At 42.9% G+C, this 25162-nt stretch overlaps 1 long non-coding RNA gene across 1 annotated transcript in view; it reads left to right on the top strand.

The window, feature by feature from the left end:
• Positions 1–1952: 1952 nt before the first annotated feature.
• The window catches only part of LOC107051722, a 106790-nt gene continuing 83580 nt past the window's right edge, over positions 1953–25162 (top strand). Inside the window, exons 1-2 of the long non-coding RNA XR_003074791.3 lie at positions 1953–1981; positions 14241–14313. This is a non-coding gene — a long non-coding RNA (uncharacterized LOC107051722). The remainder of the gene's footprint in view (positions 1982–14240; positions 14314–25162) is intronic.

Here is a 25162-nt window from a genome sequence, read left to right as displayed (position 1 = left end):
CCTCCATGCTAGACCATTTAGGGTATCGCAATGGGAGCTGGGTATCAACGATAGGACAAGGGGGAATGGTTTTGAACTGAGACAGGGGAGGTTTAGGTTAGATAGTAGTAGGAAATTTTTCACTCAGAGGGTGGAGACACACTGGAACAGGTTGCTGAGAGAAGTTGTGGATGCCCCATCCCTGGAGGCATTCAAGGCCAGGCTGGATGTGGCTCTGGGCAGCCTGGTCTGGTGGTTGGCGACTCTGCACATAGAAAGGGGGTTGAAACTAAATGATCATTGTGGTCCTTTTCAACCCAGGCCATCCTGTGATTCTATGATTCTGTGATCAGTGTGAGCCTCATGGCCAGGGGCTTTGGTTTCTCTTGCTTCCATGCAACTGGATTAGCACACCGCCAGCTCAGTGACCCACAAGATGTAGAGGTTTCACACACCCCACTTCTTTGGCTTCATACCAGGCTAAGCAATCTGTTGTGTCAAAATAGGAATTTATTTCCTACTATGAGATAAAAGGACACTAGAATAGATGACTGAGCAAGGAAGAGGGATGCCATTCAGTTCCATGCAAACATGATGTCATCTAGATGGGAACCGAAAGGTGTGGTGTGATCACAGGTGAGACAGCAAATGCTGGTCCCTTCACATGTTTTCTCTAGGCTTTCCTCTCAGCCACAGAGGGAGGCAAAGTTTTCACATTGAATTTGCAGTCTTTTGTCAGGTTGTCGCAACCTTAACATTATTTAAATGTAATTTTTTAGTCTATGAATTTGAATTATCCATGGATTCGATTCATTACCAACACATGCCTAGTAGCCAGTTTCTAAATTATGTTGCTGCTGACTTGAATTATTATAAATAAGACTGTGCCAAATGTCGATTGATTATTCAGGAGTAATCAATAGAGAGAGAGAAAAGACAGCTTTGGTTGACTAACAGCAAATGATTTTTATTCCACAGTCCTGAAAATTAGACTAAGGCAGTAAGTCAGGCCGTACTCCAATCCCCCCTAAAAACAGATGCAAAAGAAAAGCAGTGCTGGCCTCCTTGCAATTAAGAACCAGCAAGCCTGCAGCTAGTGGTGGCACAAGCACAAATGTCCCTGGTAAAGCACTGCAGCTGGTGAGCCTCCAGGTTCACCTTGCCCCTAGACTAATCTAGAGGAGAGACTGTCCCAGGATTTGCTCTGTTCACAGAGACCCCGTGCAAACCCCCACTACCTTGCCACCTTTAGAACAAGCAATGAGTAAAAATGCAGTCATTGTGTAACTTCCTGAATTTTATACAACTGGGGGGAAAATACGATATTGCTGTGACAGATCTGTAGTGCTGCCATCTCTCAGTCTCGTGGCGTTTGCTGCTTTCCTGAAAATCTGTTGGAGTCTTGCAGCTGCAGGGTTCCCTGTGATTGCACAGGAATCCAGTGCTCAAAACAAGCAAATAAATAAAATACTTGGTTTTAGATACTGTAGCTTCAAAGGAAATCTTTAAAAAAGAAAACTGAAAGGCAAATTTAAAAGAATCCTTGATGAACTCTTAAAATAAATAAACAAATACTTGGCCAGTGTAGTTTTTAAAGAAAGCTTCCCTATGGGGAAGCACTGGAGGTTTTTTAGATTCTTAACAGGCAGGCACAAAAATCAGGGTATGAAGAAGCACTGCCAGTCTCCTGAGATTTTTAACACCATGTATTTTGCCAGTCCCAAATCATATCACTGCCTTGAAGTCAGAGCTAGAAATGTGTTTTGTTTTGTTTTTTAAATAAATCTTGAAAGCTGGGTTGTAAGTTTTTGGCTTGGGTCCACTTTGGGTTGCTGCAGGTGGCATTGTCTGCAGGTGCTGTAAATCCCAGTGTCAGGGGGGAGAAGTGGTGGGGTGATCAGTGGCAGTGGGTACAGCTGTGTGGCTCAGGGTGTGGTGCCCGGCACTAGAGGAAGCTGGGCCAGGGGCTGTGTGGTGAGGAGATGAGGTGTTGGCTCTACAGGTATGTTTGGGGTGGAGGGTGTAATCCTCTTTAATTATTCTATGTTAGCAGGAAAGGGTGTTTTGTTGTTTGATGTGAAATAGGGTAAGCAGCTGATGCAGTAGTCTATTTCCCCCCTGCTTTGCTCTGTAATGGGATGTGAGAGGTGGCTCTATGTATAAGTCTGGAACTGGATTTTGTTGCTGTGAAGGCTGCCTCAAGAACGTGTGAGGCATAGGGAGGTGCAGAGTTGGGATGGAGGTGAAGAAGTTGCTGAGGTTTTACAGTTATCTTCCTTTCTGTACCACAGCTTCTATGCTGTGTGGAGTTGTTCTTCTCCCCATGCCTTGAGTGCCAACCTCATCAGAAAGACTGGCTGGGTGCCCTCTGCCTCTGTTGTGGCACCATCCGTGTGCTGCCACAGCCTTAGGCTGTGCCTCTAAGCACAAAACTGTCATATAAGCAGTTCTGGGGAAGTGGTGAGGTCTAAGCCTCCTTCTGCTGGGTCAGACTGTGCATTTGCTCAGCAAATCTAGGGCAGGGGGGCATGGCATGGCCAGGCTGAATTCCCATAAGTAATATTTCTTTATGTTAGGCTGATCTGGGCTACCTCTGTGTTTTTGCAAGCTGATGTGTCTTGTTTCATCAATGATGATCGTGTGATGATGTTCGAGTAACTGACTACTTAGTGAGTCCTGTGTAAATGCTGATGAATGTATTAATAGCTGTGCTGATACCTAGACATCTTATGTGCAGCCATCCTCACCTTGAGCACTGGGTGCAGTTTTGGGTGCCACAGTTTAAAAAAACAAACCATAAAACTATTAGAGAGCATCCAAAGCAGGGCAACAAAGGTGGTATGAATAGCAGCTGAGGTCCCTGGGTTTGTTCAGCCTAGAGCAGAGGAGCAGAGTGGAGACCACATGGTGGCTGCAGCTCCTCACAGGGAGCAGAGGGGCAGCGCTGGGCTCTGCTCTCTGTGACAGTGACAGGACCCGAGGGAACGACATTGAGCCCTTTGTCAGGGGAGGGTTAGGAAAGGGTTTTTCAGCAGAGGGCAGTGGGCATGGAACAGGCTCCCCATGGCAGTGGGCACAACCCCGAGCTGCTGGAGTTCTGGGAGCGTTTAGGCAAGGCAGTCAGAGGTAGGGTTTGTGTTCTGAGTGGTCCTGTGTGGAGGCAGGGTTTAGACTCAGTGGTCCTTGTGGGTCCCTTCCAACACAGGATATTTTATGATCCCACAGCAGTGAGGCCTTTGAGTTGGTGAAACCAGGCTGGATGGAAGGAGATTTTTTTTTTTTTTAATGTGCTGTTGTTAATTAGGCATCTGGAGCATGGTACATGGCCTTGGGAGAAGACTGCTTCTGCAGTACTGCCAGCTCCTTTGGGTGGCTAGCACTGCGTTCTCTGGGTGGTGGTGCATTTACTTGCAGGTGTGCTAGAGGTGCTTACTGCCAGAACAGCCCCTGTGCTTGGCTCAGGGCACCAATTGGTGCTGAAAAGGACTTTTTGCGCTTCATCTCTTCTGGAAGGTATTGGAAGGAGATGCTGGCCGATGCAGTTTTTATTTTGGCAGCAGTCTGAACTCCTTTTTAACATGGAGGAATTCAGTGACACCCCTTTGCTTCATAAACACTTCCATATCAGATGCCATTTTGTCAGGCTGTCTTTCTGCTGCCATCTGTCACACGGCAACAACATGGACTGGGATATTGGTGGGAAGGTTCAACCTTTGCTTCCATACAAACATCCGCCTCTGACATTGTGGGCCAACATAGTAAAATAGGAGGCACTACTTTTGGAGCACTCCCATAAAGTATGTAATATAGCTAATGTATATAAGTAGCAAAATGTTTTAAATTTTAGGGTTTTTTTTTTTTAAATCAAAACATAAAAAGGAGATCACCAAACCATAAAACTAGTGGGATATTTGACCAAAGTTTTGTGAAGCTAACGCCTGAGGCTGGTTCAGTGGCGGTGGTTGCAGTTCTCTGTGAGCTCTGAAGGTATTTCCTTGAGATTTTTGATGCAGTTTTACTCTTCCTGTGCTTCATCTTTGAAAACAGCTGTTCACAAATGTCCGTACTGCCAAGAGTGACGACATGAACGAGGTGTGACTGAGAAGTGAGGGATACTTCTCTCTGCTAAGAGAGAGCTTATAAAAATCTGCTAGAGAGACGTGATCAGATATTTCTTTGAGTTGAACGTCTGATTGCAACTCTGTATGTTCCATTTGAAAGTATGCAGATCATGTAGTTATGTTGACTGAAAATGGAGTCACAAATATACTCAAAAATTGATTTTTTTTTTGCCATCTTGGAACCTGTTCTCAAATTTCTTTATCAAAATGAAAAGCATGACTATGGGTTTTTTTTTTCCTGTTCACAGGCCAGCGTTTACCCAATGTATCAAAATGCATAAACTTGTTTGCCATAACTTGAGTTATCACTGCATGGCACCCTCCCCGCGCCCTGGTTCCAGCCCAGTTGTTTGGTTGGCGCTCAGTGATGGCTGCTGTGGGAGCAGAGCAACTTCCACAGTGGTACGGGGCCAGGCTGCAGTGTGAGCTGTTCTGGGCCGCATGTGGGCTGTGGGTTGGATGTGCCTGGTCCAACCTTTGTGTTTAACAGGGAAGAGCCTTGCAGATGGTGAGACTGGCAGGTGTGTGGTTGCAGAGATCTGCAGGTGCCTCTGGGTTAGGAGCATGTGCAGGTGTCAGTATTTTAGCTGCTAGAATACATTACCTTGAATTCTTTTTTTCTGATAAAGTTTTAACTAACAGGGAAAGAATAACACTTCTGTAACCATTTAGCCTCAAAGGTGCTCTTAAGGCTGGAGCACCTCCCCTACAAAGACAGGCTGAAGGAGCTGGGCTTGTTCAGCCTGGAGAAGGAAAGGCTGCAGGGTGACCTCATTGCAGCCTTCCAGTACCTAAAGGGAGCCTATAAACAGGAGGGGAATCAACTCTTTGAAAGGGTACATAACAGCAGGACAAGCAGAAATGGTTTTAAGTTGAGGCAGGGAAGATTTAGGTTGGATATCAGTTCTTTACAGTGAGAGCACTGAGGTGCTGGAACAGGCTGCCCAGAGAGGTTGTGGATGCCCTGTCCCTGGAGGTGTTCAAGGCCAGGTTGGATGGTGGATGGGGCCCTGGGTAGCCTGGTCTAGTATTAAATGTGGAGGTTGGTGGCCCTGCCTGTGGCAGAGGGGTTGGAGCCTGATGATCCTAGAGGTCCCTTCCAACCCAAGCTATTCCACTGATCCATGTGGTCAAATTAAAAGTTGTTTAATGTGTTATCTCCTCATACAAAGAGCTTATGTGATGGGTGAATAGGATGTGTTTTATACTGAATGCTGACAGATGTCTCATGCGAGACACCACCACCAGAATGACAAAACATTCCAGACATGATGCACACACATACACATACTTGTGGTGCAAAGGTCTGCCAACATTGCAGCAGTTAAATCTGTGAAATAAGTTGGAACAGGCATGCTTAGCATCTAAGATGCATTTCTGTAGTGTTGTGTGCAGTTCCAGAAACTTTCTATGCAGGAGGTAAGTTATTATTTAAAAAAAAAAAAAAGAAAACACACAAGAATTAATTGCTTTGCTTGAAGTATGGTGGAATAACTCAAGAGAACCAAGCTTTTAAATGTGACATAAATCAATGGGAGCCCTAAGTTGGGATTTTCTGCAAGCAAGAAACAATCAATGAGCTCAGAAGCCTTGTTTTCAATAAGCACCTTACCTCAAACTCTTAGAATAGCATCTATGGAAAAACTAATGGTTTGGCCTTTTTAAATTATTTATTTATTGTCTCTCTCTCCTATGCTTTCACTGAGGGCCCTGTGATGTGGATGTTTCCAGAATGACTACCTAGTGATTATTCTGTATTGATGCTTCATGGAGTGTTGGTTTAAAGCAGCAAAAGATGATGAAATTAACTCTGGCTTGCAGGGGAAACCTGCAGCTCTTTGTTCTGTGCTTGCCAGTCTCACGGTGTGAGCAGTGATTTCATTTCAAATGGGTTAGGTGACTGAGAATATGGTCCTAGTGAAGGGTGGGCACCTCTCTTGCAGCAGCATTCTGGGTCCTGCACAAGGCAGTGTCAGGGAATGCACTCATTTCATGGAGAGGATCATTCTGAGATGTATCTGGATGCAACCTGGCAGTGCAAATGTTCTTGTGCTCCTCCATGGCTGCCTGGGGAGGCGGGGTCTGGAGTACGGAGACCCTTCTAAAGACTGCAGATTCTGTCTTAGATCTTATATAGAGGCCTCTGTCTACTCCACTTTTCAGCCACGGCTTTTACCTTGAGTAGTGCTTTTGCCCTTCAAAGCATCTTGGTGTTGTAGGAGGGGGCTGTATGTAAGTCGGACTCGCTGAACCCCACTTTCTGTGCTAACGTACAGGTTGGTGGAATGTTTTTTCCAGTAAGGAACTGCAGCTCTCCAGTTCCAGGATCATTTCCCTCATTTGTAGTGAACACAAGAAGCACTGCCAGTCAAAGTACATACCCTCTGTTTTGAGCAGCACAGGAAAATCCTGCGTACAAGGGATAAAATTAAAATGGTGCCATTGTGGCTACTTGCAGGACACTAACAATGGAGAATTCACCACACCATCCTTCTTGTGCAGTCTGATGATGTTTACAGGTAGTCATTACCCGTATCGGGAAGCTGGGCTGCCCGGTATTAAGGCAATTTGTTAATGGCTTCGTTTGGTTGTCACTGGTGAACTAATTTATGGAGGCTGTAATTAGTGATGATGGGTCTGCAGGTGGAAAACAGTAAGTGGTGACATTACTTAGTGACTTCAGGAGGGATTTGGAGTGTCCAGCAGCCAGCTGCTGCATAAAAGGGAAGAATGAAAACAAACAAGGGACAAAAAACCCACAAACAAAAATGGTGTACAGGTGCACACAGCCCTCTGCCTGTAAGAAAAGAAATAATCTGGGAAGATGAGTGGAAAATGAGGGCCTTCTGAGCAATGGATGACTGGATTTAGGATGTTATTTTCCAAGCAGAGATGTGATGTAGATCAAATAACTTCCCAGGGGTGCCTGTGTTTGTTTTTCCCTAGGGGCTGCTGCTTGATTTCCACAAACGCAGGCTCTGCCAGAAAGCGTGTGCCTTGCCAGGCTGAGCCAACACATCCTGCTGCTATGACCTGGTTTTTAAGCCCCTAATGAAGAAATGAGGTGTGTGAGGGGGGGAGTCAGAGATCAGCCTGGCTGAAAGTGGGCCTTAATAAAATGATTGCTTGTTCCAGGATTTGGACTTGATGATCCTTAGGAGTCCTTTCCAGCTTGGGATATTCTATGATTCTGAGGGTCACCTTTTTCATGTGATGTGTGCCTGTACTGTTGTAGCTGTTTTTCTGTATGCTGTGGCTGGTTTCATCGCAAAATGGCATTCCTGGGGGAGAGGAGGAAATGTTCAGCTACTGGCAAAAATGGGGAAGACGGCCCTGTGCTCGTTGATCTTCCCCAGACTGCTCCTCCTAAGGACAAGTTTACTCCTGTGTGCTGAGTTAGGTCTGTGTGACACAATGTACCACGGCTACTGCACAGGTCCTGTCATGGGCTGTTGGTTACAGTCCTTGCTTGTGCTGCTGCACAACTGGGAGAAAGGTCAAAGGAAGAAACAGAATGGAACAGTGATCACAACCACCGCCCTCCAGTGTGGAGCTTTTTCAGCTTACAGAAGGCCACTAGGTTGGTCATGCAGGACTTGCCATTGGTGAGGCTGTGCTGCTGTCCAAAGCACAAACACTGAGCTATCTCTATTGCGACTCTAAAGCTTGAGAGGCACATCTATTGCCTCTCACTGCTGAGATAGGCGGGAGGACGGTGATGCCTAAGTTGGCCCTGCCCTCATGAGCTTGGTGATTTTCCTTTCCCTGCATTTTTTTTTCCATAAAGCTCCATTCCCTGGACTAGTGTCATTAAGACTGAAATTGCTTTTCTGTTCAATTAAAGAAATACCTTTTAAGTAAAAGTGCTACAAAGAATAGAATGAAATAACTATGTCAGTCTTTTCAGATTAATTAGGTGGAATTTCTGAGCTACCCCCAAAGTTCAAAATCAATTGAATGCGGGAAGTTCTTTCAACACCTCTTTTGTCCTAGTTGCAGGGTGACAATAATTAAATATTTTTCAATTAAATATTGAAATGAAACTGATTCCTTAAATCGAATTTCATACTAAGTTTTCTTACAGAAGTATGAAGAGCCATGTCTTTGATCAGTCACTGTCTATAATGCTGTTCGCTACACAAGTCAAACCAAGAAAACTCATTTGTCTGCAGATTTTGCTATGTACGAGTCTTTTTACTTGTATCTTGCAGAAATAATTCAATAATCTTAAGAGAAGTCCTCAGCTGGTACTATTGTTGTCAGGACCAGGGATTCAAGTATAAGTGTGGGAATCTAATACTGTCAGTAGACCCTAAACCTGATTTAAACCACAGAAATCATGCTTAGCAAGGATTTGATACATTTAATCATGCATTCACTAATATCACATCTCTGTGTGTGGCTGCCCTGGTTGTCTGAGAGCTGCCAATTCTTATAAGTCAAGCAGTGCATGGAGTAGCCACAAAATGGAGCAAAACCCAAAATGCTAAGCAAAGGAGTGACACTAATCTCTTGCAAAAAGCCACCTGAGGAGGGAGGAGGGTGGCTTACACACTGGCATTGCAGCATCTGCTTCCTGTCAGGGAGTGAGAGCGAGCACAGCACAGGCGTAATCGGTTTAGTATTCCCCTTGGGTTGTTATAAGCAAAATCAATATGTACTAATGACTGCAGCAATAAATTTCATCATACTTCATACAGTAGCATTCTGCACTTACCTAGTTGTTGGTGTGACAGAGAGTAATAGAGTTTACCATTTTAAAGTTGTAAATTACTATGAAAATGCTGAGCCTCATGGTAAAATACATTCGTGGATGATTTTAAGCTCAGAAAATATTGGTAATACTTTCACTAAGCATACTATTAAAATAAATAAATAGTATTTATTGCTTGGTTTTCCAGCTGCAGCTGGGTGAAGAAACCTAGCATGCATGTTTATCATGCTACTTGTGGTTTCATAATATTTATCTAAAATTGATTCTCAAAGAAGCTGTCTGAGAAGCTTATTTTTTCACATATCTGTTCAAAAACAATCTTCCTCCAGAAGACATTTCTGAGTAAAATCTTGATTTTTAGTGCTGGTTAGTTTAGGAGCCCCTCTTCTGTTGAGAGATTTCTTATGCCCCCGCCTTTCCCTGTTATTTTTTTTTCCCTGGTATGCTGGTAGATAAACATTTTTAAGTTGGACTAAGTGTTTCAGTCCCAAATAAACCACTTGAGATTCTTTGCTCATATTATATTCTAAACTTGAACACTCAATACTTCTATCTGAATTGAAATGAAACATTGAAATTACAAGCATCTCCCACAAAGTATAAATGAAGATGATTTTTTTTTTTGTATGTTTGCTACACAGATTTTTTTCTCTCTTAATCTTCCAAACCCATGAAGAAACAGCAAATGCAGGTTGTTTGAATTATACCCTTATTATTAACAATTCCTCCACCTAAGAGAACCCCCTGAGGAGTCAGTTTTGGATAACTCTTAATTGCATTGCAATCACTTTCACAAATTTCACTAAGCTGTGCACCACGTGGGTCATCCAAAGGGCTCTCAATCTGCAGGTGTGGGTAATGGCTTCAGAAAGGTTCTTCATAGAACATGGAAGAAAAGAAAGAAGCCTTATTTTTCAGAGCTCAAGTTGTGTTTTTTCAAAAACACTCCAGGCTGTGATCCAGTTACGTCTTCATAACCATATTTCACCATTTGAGACTCATAGGGACAGTGGATCCCTCTGGTTGGAGGAATCTTCCTGGAACCTGTTGATGTCCTCATGCAGCCCAGTGAGTTGACTGCATATAAATAGTGGGGGCTTTCTGTGCCCGGGAGTAAATGAGAACCACTCCCCAGGCTCGCTTTTTCGCAATCATAATTTCTCATTGATCTGGAAATAAAGCAAGCTGCCAGAAGCCACAGTCCGAGTGTGTATTATAGCTGAAAATAAATCAAACCTGTCATGGTATTGGCAAAGATCAAACCTGCCCTGCTGACTTGATTTCTGTACAGTATGGCAGCGCAGTACTTGGTCAAAGGAAGGCAGGAATGAGTGCAAATTAATTCTTCAGCAGTTCCATCTTTGTGTAGCAAAGGGTGGGAATTCCTGGCTTGTTGCAGTGCTTCTTAGCCAATCCCGTGCTGGAGTTGGTCTCTGCAAAACCAGGCTTGTGCTACCCAGCTGCTGCTGGCTTGCTCCCGCAGAGAGGTCCTTTGCGCATTTCCTCTATGTACACGATAAAAAGAGAGCTCCTGATGTCCCATGCAGCAAGGACCCCTTTGGTGCCCAGTGGTGGTACCTTTTGGATTGGAGTCCAATCTGTGCTGGAGATGGGCAATCATGAGGATACCGCTAAGCAGAGCTGGTTAGTGGGTCACTATGAATGCTGTGAGCAGCTGAAGGGCTGGCATCTGGGTTGCAAGACCCAGGTGTGAGGTTTTCAAATTAAGTTCACTTCTGTCTGTAGGTGAGCATCCTGTGGCTCAGCAGCACAGCTCAACCGTGTGTCTCATGAAGAAGTACCTCTTTTGGTCTGTTCTTGCTTTTTGGCTTTGCTTGATCATCTTGAGTTTTTTGCATTAGAAAATGCTCAGCTGTTGCTCCTACTCTCTTCTCCATGCTACCCTTGATTTTATAGATCTCTACCATAACATATTTTCCAGGCCGGAGCTGTTTGGTGCTTAAGTCTCCCTACGCAGAAGCCATTTCACTCCTTTAATCATTCTTGCTGATACTTATACCTTTCCAGCTCTGCTTTAATTTTTTGGTGCATGAGGCCAGCTCTGCTTGCAGTATTCAAGGTACCATGGATTTGTATGGTGATACCAGGATGTTTCCTGCTTTGTTCTCCAGCACAGTCAAACAGGGAGGACTGTGGGATTAAATAAAACGGTGCTCCTGTGCATTCCCATCTTTTTCCCATCCAAAGTTGCTTGATAAGATGCGGGTGTTACTGTTGATTGTCTCAAGGCTGTCTGCAAAAACTAGTGTAATATCATAACTCATCTATATATGTGTATAGCATTACATCCCGCAAAACAATAAATTGCATTTGCATTAGGATATGAGGCTGCTAGCAATGCCTATGTTAATTTTCCACGGCTTATTAAGAAAATCATAACAATGCACGCTATTTATGCAGGATGTATTCAGAGATTTATCTCCTTAGTAATGTATTAAATTAGAATGGTGACATTAGAGACATAGATTAATGTATTAGCATTTCTACTGTAGCTTAGGATCAGGATTATATCACAAAAGGAATTAGTTTTGTGGTCTCTTCGTAGATCCATTTTCAGTGCTGTCCTTCACCAGCTCAGTGTCAATCACAGTCACCCGATAGATTCATGTCTGTGTCGCTTTTCTTCTTGTTATGCTCTTCACTGTAAAAAATGAGACACTGGGAATTCGAATGCTTTGCAGGATCTCAAAAAATAACTTGTTTACCACTTTAGTCTTTGTTTCAAGGAGTTGCATTGGCAGTAGTTCATGTTTCTTCCACATCTGTTGTAATAATCCCAACGGTGACTTTGTAGCATATTGCAAAGGCTGCATCCTCTGTCTGTGACTGTGCTTCACTGAGTACACGTGGGAAGAAAAAAATCTTACTTTTGGAACAAAGATTGGAGCAACTGGCCCATCATATTTGATCCTTACCTGTGATACCAATAAGTCAGACAATGAACAACTGAACTTTCAAACAGTGTCCCCTGGTGTTGTAGAATAAAGCTGGGAGGAACTTACCCTGTGTGCTTTTTGGACTAGTTGGAAGATGCTCTGCAGCATAAATACTTTGAGGTTACCTCTGTTCTGACTTGCTAGAAAACCAGAGACATTTCCCCCAGCAAAGGTCCTGATACATTTTTGTGGTTTTGATGTAATGAGTGCTTTGGAATGTACTGCGTGAGTGCTGTTTCTGGTGAGGATTGCAGTTTTCATTGCATATGCCAGGGCTGCAGGTGAATTCAATGCTCCTGTGAGAAGCGGTAAGAGAAACTCAGATGTCTCTCTCCAGTCACCCCTTTGAGGACAGCATCCTCCAAAACTTAGTCTGAGATCAGAGAAACCTCTACAGCTGCTGTTCACTTGGCTACCACGTGGGTAAAATTGTCTGTTTACTATTGTTGCGAGAAAAACTGAAATTGCTCATTTCCATCACTGAAGTGCTGCTCCTCAGAGAACTGGCTTTTCTTCAGTACCAGCTGAACTCTGCCAAGCGCCCTTCTCCTTTCCTCTGAATGCTCCCCAGAGAGACTGAGCGAGTCTGGTGGGCTGACCGGAGGGCCAGAAAGCTCTCCTAGGCTTTTCTGCCTCACTGTGGCTTTTCTGTCGTTTTCTGGATGCCTTAGCTGTCCTGCATACAAAAATATTGCGACAGTGACTGTCCTTTGCAGTGTTTGCCCTGTGTGGATAGCAGTGCTGCCCATCCACTACCCACGGAGCCGCCCATTGCAAAGATAGTACGCATACATACGGGATTATAGCTTCCTCTTTTTCTTTTTTTCTTCATGCGATAAAATGGTGGCAGTGTGGAAGGACCTGATGGGAGCAGGAGATGAATGATTTGGCTTTAAAGCTCTGTGGCATTTTCCGTGCCTTGTAATCCCAAAGCAATTTTTGAATGTTTAAATTACAGGAGCAGTGAATGAATATCTGGGGTATCAGTAGGATTTTTCTCCCCTCAATCTATTTTCCAATAGCCACGTGTGATTAAACTGGATTGACAGTATGGAAAATTTCAGAACCCCTTCTTCATAAGCAGAAATATCTACTAAGAAAAGGTTCTTGATCATCCAGTGTACTATTATATGTGATTTAATATTCCAGTGGTGTTTCACTCACAACAAATTTTTGCTTTCAGGGGAAATCTATAGGGATATGAAAAATGAGTAAGTAATCAGGAAATATTGTTATGTGTGCTGAAAATTATCAGTATCTATCTCAGATTTCAAGATGGAGCTCCTCCCTGCTTTGTTGCTGTTGCTTTTTAAGAAGGAAAACCGCAAGTTAAAAATGTTAATTCCTGGGCTGACATTCTTCAGTTGTGAATGTACATGTACAGCTTTTTCCTGTCTTTAGAATTTCAGCATATGTCATGTCTAAAACTGCCTTGTTTTAAAAAAAAATCAACAAAGTCCTCCAACACCTCAAGGTTTCCTGGAATTTTTCAGTCTTGCAGAGATGCCAGCCTCATTTCCATAGTAATGCAGTTTAGAGGTTGCAAAATAACAACTCGGTGAGCAAGCTGTGTGTTTGCTTGTGCTAACTCCTGTTTCTAGGTCTTGATGAAGGCAGTCACTGCACCACAGACTGTGCTCCAGCACATCCACAAACTTACTGCTGGTGAGGTTGTTGACCGTGTCAGGTACCGTGGTTTGGTCAGCCCAGGGAGACCTATTTGTCACTTGCACAGGGGAAGTTGGACTCGAAGCAAGCAAAATAGCAGTGAATGCTCATTTGTAGAGTTTTAGAGCTCATTTGTCCTGAGCACTCTGCCCTTGTGGTGCCTACAGAAGCTTTCAGGAGTCCTTGGGGCTTGTCTGTGCTGCTTTCTTCTCTGCTGCTGTGGAGCAGTACCGTTTTTTCTATATGCGGATGGGTATCAGTGGCACACAAAGAGATGAAGAGAAGGAAATGAAGCCTTCAGACCTTCAGAGGGCTTGCCCAAGGTACCGGGACCTTGATGAGGAAGGGTATACATTGCTGCAGTAATTTTGGCAATGCTGTGAAGCATTGCTTTTAATATTATTCGGTGTTGCAGGAGACTTTAAACTGGGAGCAGGTATTCAGAGCTTTCCCCTGGTGCTGCAGTGTTCAATCTTTGCTCTCTGCCTCAGGCTAATTCTTTGGAAAAGTTAGAGATGAAAATTATTCAACCATTCCTAGAAGCAAAGCTAAGGAAAATAGGAGGTCTGTTTTTTTTTTCCCCTTCCTTTTTCTCCTTTTTGGTGAACCCAAGTATATCGTGAGAATTTTCTCTTTTTTTTCTTTCTTTCTTTTTTTCTTTTCTTTTTTTTTTTTTTTTGAAATCAGCAAAAACTTTGAACCGTCACTTGTGCCTGTCATTTCATCTCTCTTTGGTAAGATGAGATGGCCTTAAGGTGAGCGTGGATGTTTCTTATAGTCATTCTGTGTTTCTTCTCACAGGAAGCACTGCTGGTCTCTGTGCAAAGGAATTTTGGACTCAAGGCCTACCGTGTAAAAAAGATGCTGAAAATGAGTAAGTAGAAACATGAAAGGGCATTTTTGTGTTAAATGTCCTTGGTGCAGTGATGAGCATTGTGCAACAGTATGTGCCCATCACATGGTAGCTTAGTGTAACCTATGTTCTTGTCCTCACGTATCAATGTTGAGGGACCCTGTCTCACGTGGTCACCGATATTTGACATAATTCTCACTCATTTCCAAGCTCTGTGATGTGTTTCTGAACACTCAGCAACTATTCAGGTGCTTTCTCCAGCCCCAGCAGGCAGCGAAGGTGCTGCAGGCAACACTGCAAAGCCACGTTTCATCACCCAGAGAAAGCCCAGCACCCTGCCAACTGCAAGAGCGGTTTGTAGGTTAATTCATGACTTCATAGGATCATTTCAGCTTGTGTTTGTAATCACCCAACTTGCAAAGGAGCTGCCTGCTGCTGCCCTATGAGCTGGGGTGTGCTAGAGGTGGTCAGGCTGCACACTGACTGACAGCCTGGGACACTGCAAGCATCCTGCCCTGGCTGTGCCCTTCTGTGTAGTCAGATGAGATGACAGACAGAAGCCAAGCAGCACATATTGACTATCTTTTTTCCTTTTTTTTTCTCCATGCTTTTTCTGCTTGCCTTGAAAAATACGTGGCTTTGTTCCCGTATGCCTCAAAGTGTTCAAACATGATCGAGACACTCTTCTGGAAGATTTGTCAACCTTACATCTACATAAATTACCACTGGTTTCACTGCTTATCTATTTTGGCTAAATTTCTCAGATTTTTTAAAAGTACATAATTGACTAGAGTCAGTTTGCAATGCAAATGATACTTGCTCTAATTTGAATATCAGTGCACTCGTGGATTTATTTAGCATGTGTGAAATGATGATCAAGCCAACATGTGAAGCAGTTCAACCACTCCCTGCTGAAGGTTTATCTGATCTGCCCTGGTTCAAGTTTGTATTTTATTTCTTTTGCATCTAAAAAGTTTGTTGATCAAAAATGCCAATTCATACTTGTCTGTATTTTTCCTGTATCCCAGGAAGGCTTCTGGTTCAGTGTAAAGGGTTTTTTGTTTGTTTGTTTGTTTGCTTTTACTTAAACGGAGAGAACCAGGAAAAACTATGCATTTATTTACCTCTGTATTTGATAGTGCTGATAAAGCAAGCTCAGGTTTTTAATGTTAACTCCTGGTTTTCAGATGCCTAACTCAGGACGCCAGAGAAAGGCCTGATCTTTACAACATGAGCCCCCAAATTAGAGTCCTCTGGGTCAGCATCTGTTTTTGAGGATTCTGCATTGCCGATTAATAACCATGTTTCAGCATTTAGGTCTTTCTCAGGTCCTAAGTCCATCTCACAGTGACTGTCCTGGCACTAAACCATGCCCCATGTATTTTGTTGCTTTTGTTTTGGTTTTTCTTTTTGTTGACTGTACTGTATAGTTGCATGTGTCTCACACATTTTTGTTTGGAACAAAACATGTTTTTTGTTCCTGCCTTTTGTTTGGAAGTTTCATGAAGTTTCTTTCTGACTCTGCAGCCCACGGAGATCTCTCTGAGTGGTAGCTCTGTGTGTTGGCTTACTGACCTTCTCCCCAACTTGATCTTGTCTAAGAGGTTGCTGAGAATGTACTTCTGTTTAGAAGGCCAGCTTCAGCATGTGTGCTAAACAGAACACCCTAGGAAAAAAAGTATTTCCATAAGGAGCAGGACTATTAAATCCTGGTGCCTGATGACATAATGTCTCATGGTTGGATTATATGGTGACTGAGAAGCTGCCAACTCAGCCCATGCTTGGGGTCAATATAGAATGAGTCTCTCCATCTACTCTCTTGAGGGTGAATTCAGGCTGTAGCCTTTCCTGTGGAGGGAATGTTCAAGGTCTATTATACAAATTTCAGTGTCTAAAACATTTAGAAAGAAGCGTGCTGGCTGAATTTGCCACACACAAAAAGATGGGAAAAATCAAAATGTGAAGTAGTTTGGACAGCAGTGCATGTGAATTAGGAATTTGTGCTTCCAATTGGGCATCAGTAGAAGCAATGGCTTTTGTTACTTTGAGCAGAGAATGCTTGCATGCATGGTAACTCAGTAATACTGGTGAAGGCAGCACAGAAAGATGGCCAGGAATGTCAGCAGCACAACAGGCTGAACTGTAATCAAGTTTATGAAGGAATCTTTGGTTTTCTTGCCTATCCAGAAATGGACTGAGCTTCCTATGCAGCTTGCATCTTTATTTCGTTTCATGTAACAAATGCTGACCTTCGGTGCCACATAGTTTAAGGGCACAAGCACAGGTCTTGCTCATAAGGCAGGGCAAGCAAGCAAAGCAGATTGATTGACTCCATTGGCTGCCTGTGTGATCTTCTGAATGGGAAGCTGTTGTCTATTTGAACCCTTGGATAGTGTAAGATCATAAAAACCTCAGGCTCAGAGTTTATTTAGGATGGGTTTCTGATACAGACATAAACAACGTGTGGATCACACAAGTCAAATACGCCCAGGTTTGTCTTCCTGAAGAGACTGATGATGAGCTCAGATAATGTCAGGGCTCTTGTGTGTCATGTGCACAAGGGGAGTGATTAAAACCACAGAAAAACCTGGGAAAGCTCTGATCTAAAGCAGCGTTTCTGTAGCAGCAGGCAGGGAACTCAGTGCGAAGTTTTCATGCCTTGCAGCTTCAAGATACACAAGGAGTTTGCCATGCCTAGGGGACCTCTGAGCATAATGTTTATTTCTGAGGCCTCAGCAGTGCCTGACGCTCATCAGTAGGCAAACTTCATTGTTAAAGCAAGGAAAGTCTTTCAGGCTACTGGTTCTGACCTTTCGAGTTAGGATGAATAAAAGCCATGTTAATGAAATGTGCTGCTCCACTAGCAAATCGGGAAACAACTTGTATGCTGCTTGGAAAAACAGTAAATGCCATCAAGATTTATGGAGAACTCTGGTGTGACTTCAGTTGTGTGAGTCCTCTATACGTAAGACCCTGCATTTCGGTGGGAAAGAAGACACTGCTTAGCTTTAGTGAAACCCACAGCTCCTTTTGTATCCTGGTGGCAGATAGTCATAAAGACTGTGATTTGCTTACTAAGAGGCACGGTCCATTTAGCATTTCTGCCCTTACCACTGGCAATCCGAAAGTGCAGTCAAGAAAACTGTATTTGATACAGCATGCTGAAGAACAGCATAAATCTGCAATATGAAGCACTCTGATGTGAGTTAGGCTAGCCACCAGTCATCTGTCCACAGAAGAGCACCCAGAAGAGTTGGCTATCTAATGGAAACACCTTGGAGCTGGCACTGAACCCATAATGCACTTGGGTCTGTGTTTGAACTTCCTGAGATCATGCAAGTGTTTGTGCTTTAAACCAAACTCTTGCAAGCAGTGATTTTTTTAAAGTTCAGAATATTCATGTAAAGTGGATATAAAATTGGCAAGGCACTTTAAAGATAGTGCTGTACTAAAGATCCAATTTATTGTTAGGAACAGTTGTTATTTGTGGGATTAATTGTTCTGTGCCAGTACTCAGGAATTGGCTCTGTAGCCCTGCAAGGAGCTGCTCTTTGCTCCAGTAGTTACCTACCCAACTGATGGCTGCTCTGTGCTAACCTGGGGGTTTTGGAGTGCTTTCTTGACCACTTATAGCTCTCTCTGTTGCTTGTGGGGATGAAATCCCCTTAGAGGAATGAATATGGTCTTACTGGGTTGTGACACCAGTTGTTTTCAAGGTGGCACGGAAGGCTCCTGTCCTCAGTGCTTACCAAAGTGTCCCAGTACTTCAGGTTCAAGTGGTTTGTGGCTGAGACCAGGAAGTGAACGTCCTTGTCAAGCTTGAGCTCCAGAGAGCTCTCCCCAATCCAGATAATATAACTGGCTTGTAGCATATAAATATGCAACTATACAGGATGGAAGGAAGAATTCAGGGGTGGAATTTCAGTCTTATTTCACTGTGTGATGTACCATTGCCGTCCTAAATGCAGGGAAAAGAAATGCTAAAGCAAGACTCTTTTTAAAAGCAAATCTGGTAATTTTCTTGCTAACTTCACCTTCTCTGGCCGTGTTCAGTTTAAAATAGGACTCTGGTGCCATTAGAGATGCCTTGGAACTTTACTTCTGGCTTCTAGTCACCATCAAGAAAACCAACGTTATCCCACGGCTTCTTTGTTGTTTCTATTGGCCCCAGATGAAAGTCTCATCCCTGCTGCAGCATCCTCAGTGACACTGCATTCCCAGGCAGCTGCACTGAATCCAACCCTGTGTCTCCCTTCAGCCCCAGCTACTTGGAGAAATCCTGATGATGAATAAAACACTGGAGATAAAATTTCATAGTGGATGACTCTTTCTCAGGGCCATTAGTGAGCCTGAAAAATCAGACTTTATAATACAAAGCAATCTTCCACCTGAACTGCAGGACAGCTACTCTAGCTCCACAATATGTTATTTAAAGCCTGTTTTATAATAGAATTTGGTATGGCAGTATGTATAATTTATAATATATTAAAACCCATTTCATAATGTATTTTAATCTCCAGTGATGAATAGCTGGGACGGTTTTGCAGGTTCTGTAATATCACTATGGCAACATCCTTTTTTAAAAAAGTAGGACAATTGAGAGATATCAAGGACTGGTCAAGAAAAGAATAATGGCACTTGTCAATTTGCATTCTTTCTGATAGTTTATTTTCTTCTTGGAAATGGTATCTATTCTGATACTTTTGCATGTGTTTTCAGGAAATCACTTGAGACATTACCGAAATGTTGCATCTCCTTTAACCTTTGAGGGCTCAACTTTGAAAAGATTTGGTTTCCACTGCAGAGCTAAATGACTTAGCCCATCTACAAAGATGATTAGAACTCAGCAGCTATTGGTGGACTGGAAAAATAGCTTCCATAAGGTTTCCAGTGTTTTTGAAAATCAAAATATTACTTTGAGTCTAACCTTAATTTAGAAAAATGGAGTTTGCCTGGTTGGCCATTTTTGAAAATCAGTCTACTTGCTTCAAAGCCCAGAGATTGAGACTAAGCCTCTGAATTGCAATTATTTTTTTCCTTAATGGTAGTCAGTTAAGCATACTCATCACTCACTAAGAAAGAAGCTTCATTTTGTCATCCATTCCAAATGGTGGTGGGGTCTCTAAAGTGTCAGTACAGTAACTCAGATCAAAAAGCCTTATGGCTTGTTGATCACCATTTGCCTATCAGGTGATGTGCAAATGATCCATGGAAAACGTAGGCAGGCTTCTTCCTGAAGAGCAGACTTTTAGAAGGCTCCATCTCTGAAGACCAAACACTAGCAGTACATCAGGCTGCTTGTTGAAATATATTTCTGTTGTTTTTTTTTTGTTATTCCTAGTCTCATTCTTTCAAGTATTGAGAGAACAGTTTTCAAGGATTAAAGTTTATGGCTGTAAATGGTTTGTTTTCTGATTTATATTGTTTAGCCACTGAGGGGCTCTTCTGTCAAATACAGATAGCTGCAGGCATGAGTTGCTGGTCAATGAGGGAGACAGTGCTGAACACTGAGCTGTGCAGGAGTTCACTTGCCTCTGTGCTTCCTGCTTGGTTTTCCCAAGAAGAGGCTCAAGCCTCTGCCCAGTCAATTCAACAAATAATTCCTTACTCTCTTAAGGTACAGCTTCTGTTTTGTGATCCCCAATGCAACTGATTTCCTTCAGTCCCTGAATTCTTCCTTTCCAACTGGACCTCTAAAGGTCTAACGCTCAGTGCCCACCTCTACTTTCTATGCAGCTCACTGACTTTTTTCTGCTGAGAGCTAAAGCTTCTCCAGTGAATCCAGCCATGCTTCAGTTGGTGGCAGATCACACAAACCAAGGTTGCAGAAACCATGGCAGCTGACATGAGGTGGGACTGAAGGTAAAATTCACATAAAATGTCTATAAGCTGGGGACATCTGGGCATTCATTTTCTTTCCCTGTTTGTCCCAAAGCAGAGTACAGGTGTTGACCTTTATCTTATGAAACCATCTGCTTACTCAGGGTTTTGCTTGAGGGGTGACAGCAAATGAATTTCTGCCTATAGGGCAGATTTGAGGATGTATCCATTACTGTGCCATTGACATTTGCCAGCTGATTCTTGTGTTTTCAAAGTAATTTTGTTCATGTGCCCAGGGAAATTAACAGTGAACCGTTAACAGGATTTTAAAAGCATTTCTGGAATAAAATTTCTTTTAACTCCTCCTATTTAAGTCATTGCTTGCATGGAACCACTGATTACGGAAGAGCAGGAATCCTCCTGAGAAAGAATAGTAGTGAACTTGATGAATTCCTGTTGTGACTTTTTTTTTAATGTTTTCCTGCTTTAGAAAGCTTAGTGCCATGGGCACCTCATCCATAACATTGGATCACAGTCTACTAATAAGGGTAGGATTTCATTTTCCAAGTTACATTGCTCTTGTAACATAGTTGTTAAAGGTGTAGCTCAAATCCAGTTAACTGTGAAGATATATAAACAGCAAGAATACAGACTTACTCATCTTCTAGTGACAGAAAAGCTTCCATAGCAGTGGGAGTGGTGACACATATCCAGCTCTACACTGGGTCTGGTGCTCATACTGCAGCTACATGCCATTATCTGTAAGATAAGACAGGTTTATTATGGAAGCGCTTGAAAATTGACATATCAGGTCTCCTGGTGAGCAAGCTGATGCATGCAGGCATCTCTCCCTTTCCGATCCCAAAGTGTTGGTGCTGATGGGCTTTCTTAAATGGATTTGCTCTCTTCTCGCACATACTTATGTTTGAGAATTAAAACCAGCTGAGAGCAGCATCATGTATAGCTATTTTCTTGTTCTATATGGAAGATGAGTACTTTTGCATCCCAGACCACTGGACCCATTCATAACCGCAACCTTTAAAGTTTATGAACTGTGAAATTAGGTGACTAATAGACAGGTGAATCATTAGGCAGAATGCCACAAAGGCTGCCTTTAGAGGCCTCCATGTTCCTGCTTCTTGCATCTCCCTGTAGATAAACACATTAATTTCAGCACAGAGGAAGAAAAACAACTTCAAAAACTGCATGGTACTGAGATCCCACTTAATTGCAGAGGAATGGGATTTTAATATTTCCCAGGATGTAGTGGATGCCTACTGTCTGTCTAGTTACCTTCTCCGCACATCATCCCTTGTGCCACACTGAGGCACAGTAGGAATTTTTACTGTTTTCTTCATTTTTATGATCATTTTTTTTATGTGGGAGGGAACCTCTGCAGCCTCTGTCTCTATCTGCTGGAGAATTTTTTTGCTATTCCAGATTATGTCCTGTGCAAAGCAGTCAGAGCAAGCAGTGAGCAAGGAACTGATTATTTTCAAATCCTCCTGCCACAGGAGTACTGTGATAATAAAATCCGCCCAGGTGTTTTGAAAAGGTTCAGCATTCTCTTTCAGGGAGATTAACTACCAATCATATGAACAACACCGTTGCCTGACTTGTTTATGTCTCAGCAATCCCATCAAAATATTGACTTGCTCCACCCCTTTGTAGGAAGAAAAGTCTTAAACAGTTCTGGGGAAAAGAAAACAAGACAGAAGTGAAACTAGCCCAATTGATGGCACTTAGTTTCTTACTGGAACAAAAGCTCCATGAGTGTTTTTGGAGTGAAGACTCGGGGGCTTTGCATTTAGTTCTGCACATCCGTGCTTTTAGGTTTTAAACAGGTTATGATCCAGGAGCACTGAAGTGGTCTCCACCTTTATCAGATCTCCTCTCCAATTTTCGTTTTCACTGGTTATTTGTTGTCACATGTACAATAGGAGCTATGGCCAAGCTGTACATCTTGGTTAATTAAAAGGAACATCCACTTAATATAATATAAAGCATAGTATAAAGGGCATTTCCTTTGTATAGTAGGCTGAATGAAATAATATATAGTCTATTGACCTAAGTTCCTGTGTGCCTATTGAATAACCGTCAAAGAGCAGTCTCCTTGATGTCGTACACATCCCCTTGAGACAACATAAAAAATAAATATTGTAAGCTTGTATGGAAGCAAGTGAATCCAGAAGAGCAGAAGGGGATCTATACATTCCCAGAGTACAAGCTGTAAGTGGTAACAGATGAATCCAGGCAGTGATTATAAAACCCAGAGCTGGGTCATAAGCTACTTAGTCTTTAGGGTCTGGGTGTAAAACGGTGTCCGATAGGCTTGGTTTCATGTGCTCACAATGAGAATAATTTCATTTCTTCATAGACTTAGGGAAGATGGATGAAAAAGTACTGCTGTTGTCAAGTTGTCTGAATGCCTAATAGGAGTGAAATCAAAATAACACACTTGAATGGTGAAACCATGAGTGAATTAGGTAGATCCTTTTAGCTTCATGCAGTCAGAGCATTCTCATCAGGCTGTCATATACTCTGTTAATTTTCTTTGCATAACAAATATTTCAGTACTTGGTTTTTTTTTCAGTGTTTTTTGTTGTTGTTGTTGTTTCCTTTTCTTTTTTTTCTTATAGAGCCTAAAATCTCAGGTAGGCAGCAGCGAGGAAGGTTGGATCCCCTGCTGATACTCCAGGGTTTCCTTGAGCTCCTATGCAATGTCCTGGTGGTCTTGAAACATTTTATTCCAGATCCTGAGGCAATCTGTGGCCATCTGAAACAGGCAGGGGAACCTGACAGTTATTATTACCCATATACTTAAAAAAAAGGATCGGAGGCTTAGCAGAAACGCAAAGATCAGCTTGAGCAAGACATACAGGCTAAAAGCTTATGAACAGCAGAGGTCAGGACTACAGAGGAGTTTATTTGCAAGCCTCTCTGTCTGGATGCTTAATATAATCATTTTCTGAGCTTTTCCTGCTGTACTCAGTGTACAGCTGAAAAGAGTACCTGAGCCATTTTAGACGACACAGAGGAGTACAGGATGCTACCTTGGTAGTCTGCTGTATTTTCCCTTCTGATGCTGGAAACCATCATCTTTGCTCTTGAAACAAAATGTTTCCAACTGTCTGGCTTTGGGGTTCCACTTTAATCCTACGTGCTAATGTGCTAGTTTACCATATTAAGGCAGATTAGCTGAAAATAACTTGGCACATCAGGATTTTCCACTCTTCTTAGGCTTTATAATCTCTTTGCTTTGGATGATGTTTATTACATACTGAGATAATAGGTTTAGTGCTTTTATGACCTCTGTAACATGTTCTTTTTGTACTTCCACTCAAAACTACTCTTGCTTAGCTAACCTTTCAGCCAGTAATCAGTACAGCACAATTACCCTGGGCATACTGGCAGCCATTTCGAGGACTCTCTTGGGCTAAGTCTTGTTTCAAATCTGCTGCAAACAAAACAGGCAGTTGAGCTTATTAATTTTGGCTTATTATTTTCTTTCCTTGCAATTGCAACTAGTTGAGAGCGTTGCCTCTGGGCTCCCTTCTAGCTGGGTGCTGCATATCATGCTTGCGGGCTTTCCAGCTGATGCTGACAGAGATCCTGCTTGGCTGCTGATGTGCTTAAGGAACCTAATGCCCTCATAGAGGGATGTTGAAGGATCTCAACCAAAATGGGTTGTGCAGGGAGGATGGTTTGTCTTTATTTTGGTTGCTAACACACCAGATTTTTCCATGCATGTGGCTGCTAAGTTTTGCATAGCTCAGTAATCTCTTAAATTGGCTGGCCAGATGTCCCTAGGGCTCTTGGAAGCTGGAGGTGGTAAACTTCAGAGGTCTGCACACAGTCTGCTCATTTAAATGCTGTGTGTTCACAGATTCCTGGGGCCTTTCTTCTGCTCACCGTCTATAGCCTTTCCAGCTCTTTGAGTCTGTTAATGCTGATGGTAGCTTTGTTGGTTGTTTTTCCTCGCTTCTCTCTGTGCCTTCCCCAGGATGTTTCTCACAGCTTGCCTTATCTTCTCCTCCTCTGCAGAGGAGACCTGTAGTCAGGCAGTCACAGCCAGTGCTTTTGTTGTTTTTGGCAGAGTTTTGCTTGCCCTGTGGGTCGGCACTCAGTGGGAGCCCGGTGAGACAGCTGGGGATGGTGAGCAGTGCTGCTGTGCCCTGCACTGGGGCTGGCTGTGGTTTAGGCCCTGTTTCCCTAAATACCTCTCACGCTAGCCTAGCTAAAGGCAATTCTCTCTTCTTGTTAAAGCACTTTTGGAGAGGAAGCTTGACTTGTGTCTTTGATAGAGGAGCAGGAGTGAAGAAGAGGGAATCAGTCTTACTTAGGGCAATTAATTCTGTGACTGACAGCGAGCCTGTATGCTCCTTATTCTAACTTTGTCTCCTCTGAAGATGACTTCTGCAAACAGATGGAGATTGTCAAACTCTGTAGCTCCAGATCCAATGCCACCTTTAACAGCACAGTGAGAGGAGTCTCCACTGTCTGTCATCAGTGGAAAAACAGAAACATTACCATTGCCTCTGTCTTCACAGAATTAAAACATGACATCAGAGGTAGTCTACATCTTCTCTCTGGTGTTTGTGCAAGGATTTTTCCCCTCTTTTGCAGTTTGCTTCTGTATGGGGAGTAATGAGAGCTTCTGCCATCCAAGTGTCTTTTATTAGAGAACACTGCTCTTCAGCAGATTCATTAAAATAATGGATTGCCTCAGATGGTTAATTATGTCCAAAAATTTCTTGCTGTCCGGCAGGAGGAAAGCTTTCTGACATGTGACATGGATAAGATATGTAATGGTACAATAATAGTCCTTGTAGTTCACCTTGTAGGACATATACAAAAATGCTGCTTTGATGCCACCGAACCAAGATGAACGATTTGTTTTGGTTAGCTGGGTGGCACAGCCAGTTTGGCTGTTCGGAGGGGGTGAGTTTTGGATTGGGATGATGACAACAATTCATTGGGTTTGCAGAAGTCACTGCAGAGCTTGTAAGGCACATTGCCAGCAGGCTGGATGTAAATGTGGATAAGGGAG

The sequence above is a fragment of the Gallus gallus genome, chromosome 4 (genome assembly GCF_016699485.2).
Source record: "Gallus gallus isolate bGalGal1 chromosome 4, bGalGal1.mat.broiler.GRCg7b, whole genome shotgun sequence".
In the NCBI taxonomy this organism is placed as follows: domain Eukaryota; kingdom Metazoa; phylum Chordata; class Aves; order Galliformes; family Phasianidae; genus Gallus; species Gallus gallus.
The sequence above is the reverse complement of the archived record's forward strand: the minus strand, read 5'-3'. Positions and strand labels throughout refer to the sequence as shown.